Below are 3,735 nucleotides of genomic sequence, written 5' to 3' on the forward strand. Positions count from 1 at the left end.
CCATGCAGTTGCATTTTTTTCTGAGACTATCTCACAAATCCAGCCTTCTCAAAATGCTATTATGCCCTCCATTAAAAACTGTAGGTTATACAGAGAGCCAGTTAATGCAATTTCACTTGGCATTATATTTTCCATGTGTTTCCAGTTTACTCACAGCAGAAAATTTTTATAACATCATAGAAATCTCTGTTGTCTGAACTCTGACTTATAACAAATCCCCGTCATTCATGGATACTGAGATTATCACACAACTCTGGTTTCTGTAAAATACTAGAAGGCCCTCTATTTTAAAGAAGGGGGGAGTACAAAAGATGGAGGGCTGTTCATGAAATTGTCATTGACAATCCTTGGTTTTATTTTCCATTGTGTTTTGTAAATCTGTTTCTAGCAGCTGCACTATCACATTCCTAATGTTACATAATACAGAAGTTACCAAAATTTAATTTCCACTTTTGTAGTAGTCACTGTGGATAAGAAGATCTTGAGAGCTTCTGTCCAAGCAATGTACACTTAGCCATGAGTTGCAGCTGCAACAATTGTCAGAGATGTGGGAACTATTTAAAGAGGTCAAGAGAATGTCCAGGAGAGGAGAAAGATACAGGGTGAAGAGACCCTTTCCAACTTTTGAGACCAACCTCAATGTTGCTGGGAGGACCCAAGTGAGAGACATCTGCAAGTATCAAGAGGTGCTCTGCATAGTCCCACACTGAAATTGTCTGGGAATAGAAAAAGCAGGAAAGCTTGTACTTATTTTTCAGTCTATGAATGAAAATGACCGTGCAATCAGGAGAACAAAATCTAGTTTACCTTTTTAAAAAATGTATATTTTTGCTATTTTGATGGCTTATCTGTTAGAGTTAATTAAATCCGAAACCAACTTTTATTTATGTATTTATATATTAGATTTAGAAATAGTCAAGCTGTGTAAACGTGAGAGGCAGTTGCACCTGTATACCACTGCTATATGTAACATTTGACATTAAATGTAATAAAAATATAATATGTGCTCTTAATATGTGCTGTTTTGTGTACAATTTACTTCTAGTTAATATTTATAAAGTATAACTGCTTGAAACAGGTATTGCCCAAACTATCCATTTAACAATTTTTTCCTGAAATTAGAAAAAAATTATCTAAAAATAGGTAAAGCAGAGGTGTCAAACACATTTCTTATGAAAGCTGGATCTGACATAAACATCTCTTTGTCAAACTGGGCCATGTCTGCCATAAAACATAAACCTCCAAAGGAAGTTTAGAAAACTTATTGAGGGCCAAAATTTAAAAAACATAAATAGGTATAGACAAAAGAATATTTATTTCAAAGACATATAAAAACTTTGTAGAGACCCAAATAAAGCCTCATAAAATGTTCAAAGTAACAAATACACAAAAGAGAACAGTGTATGACCTGCTGCATTTCGGCACACAAGAGCCTTCTTCAGAGGTCAAATAGTACAAAGTACACAATACAGCATGCAACAAAGTCCCTGTTACACATGTAAGGTAGTAAACAATTAATATAGGACCAAAAATGGAGTGTTCCAATCTGGAATTGAATGACACACCAAAAGATTTTTATTTGGGGACACTAATTCTTGTGTCAGAATTAGTTGCATATACTGGAAATAATATCAGTACCAATATGTACCTTCCAATTTAGGTCCTAAGAGTACAAGTAATATTGCCTTATCAGAGACAATGTGACATCAATATACATAAAGCAAAGTCAGGTACCAGAGACATAACCTGTATAACAAAGCTCCTGGGGACCCAGCAATGCCGCTGGTCACCGGGGGCTGATTTGCCGCTCCGAGGAAGACAGAGGCAGCAACAGAGCCTGATGCCTGGCATCAGGACGCAGGCAGGGGGCGGAGCCGGCCTGAATAAATGTCCAGGCTCCACTCCCACCCTTTGGCAGTTGCTCCGATGTGCTCACTTGTTGAGCACTCTGAGGAGATCTGCTGGCCTGCCTGTTTCGGCTCCTTTTTCCCCGGTAGTGGCCTGAGCCCGGCGGTGGCCCGAATCTGGTGGTGGCAGCCCAAATCTGGCTGCAGGGGACCGTTGTCGGTCAGCTGGGGTGCGGCAGTGTTCTGAGGCGGTGGCAGCAGTGCACGTCGCCTTTGCGAGCTGCAGGGCCACATCGGTGGCTGAAGCATCTGAGGAGGTGCACAGTGGCAGCAAGACTGCTTGCTGCAGTGCCTCACTATCTGTAAAAACAAAAACAGGGTGGCCCCAGTATTTAAAAGGAAAAAAATGCATCAGCGGCTGAGTGATGGAGCTTTAGGGGTGCACTGTATCCTGCACCTGTAGGGAGGCCCTCTCTGGCCCAGGGCTTCATTTGCCTGATTCCTGGGGGGGGGGGAGTTAACTAGGGCCTTTAGGGTCTGGGAGTGGCACAAGTTGGTAAGGCTGCTTAGTCTGCCGTTCTCGCCCCCTTCTGCCCAGATCAAGGCTTAGTCTGCACAACTCAAGTGTAATCGCTGACAAAGCCTCCCCCCCACCATTTTCCTGCCCACAAATGAAGCCTAAGTAGGCTACTAGAAGGTGTGGGATCTATTATCTACCCTCCCCCCGCTTTAGGGGAGGCCATTTTATGAGGGGTTTATGGGCGGCTATTTTAGGTGACAGTTGGCTGGGACAGAGGCAACCATTTTAGAGGGCCCAAAGTAGCACTAACGCCCCCTGGCACTTGATAGCCTAGGTGGCGTTATTCTGTAACCAGGCCTGCGGTGGCTGGTTATACCTGACAGGGGGCGGGCTGGGCTTGAAGCATCTGTCTGCATTCCAGGCTGTTTTGGCTGTGGCTGCCCTTTGAAATGGTTTTTAGAAGGGGGCTTATTCAGCATCTCTTAATACTTCTGCAGAACGGCTTAGTACTTCTATATCACAAATAGTTTCTGCGCGGGTTTGGCACCAGGAGCAGAAACCTCAGTTGCCCTCTTTAGCAGAGGGAAGAAGACGGCGACTATATCTCCCTACGTTGATACACTGGCCACCCATCTCTGTGCAGTCGGGTAGTGTTAAGTGTGCTGACTAATCTAGGAGAACTGGGTTTGATTCCACACTCCTCCACTTGCAGCAGCTGGATGACCTTGGGTAAGCCTTAGTTCTGATGAGAGCTGTCCTTGACAGGGAGGTACTTGAAAGAGCTCTCTCAGCCTCACATACCTCACAGGGTGTTCGTTGTGGGGAGGGGAAGGGAACGGGGGTTTGTAAGCCGCTCTGAGACTCCAAGTGAAGGGTGGGGGATAAATCCAATCTCCTCTTCTTATTTGACTCCTGTCTTCAGAGGTGCCAGTCGATAACATGGCAGGTTTTAACTAGGGGGCTCCTCAGTAATATACCACAGATAAGTGATCAGGAATACATCACAGATAGGTGATCAGTTTCCAGGGAGGTGAATTTAGGTTTTTCCTTAAAAATAAATAAATAATGAATACATTTCTACATGTGACATAATATTTGTGGCTGTAGAATAAATACACCAGGAGACAGGGAAGATGAGTGTCTGTAAGGGGCCATTGCTCTAAGCTGAGAGTCCCACTCCTATTATATGACAGGCACCAGGGATCATTTCGTAGAAAAAGAGCTAGGGGAACTCCTTAGCATAACTCATTAGGATATGCCACATCCCCTGTCATCACCGGACGTGTGTCATAAGGCCACACCTCCTGACATCACCAGAAGTGTGTCATAACGCCACACACCCCGCCCCATGAGGGGTCCGCCGGTGGA

Source organism: Gekko japonicus, unplaced genomic scaffold (genome assembly GCF_001447785.1).
Source record: "Gekko japonicus isolate JY-2015 unplaced genomic scaffold, Gekko_japonicus_V1.1 scaffold3085, whole genome shotgun sequence".
Taxonomy (NCBI): Eukaryota; Metazoa; Chordata; class Lepidosauria; order Squamata; family Gekkonidae; genus Gekko; species Gekko japonicus.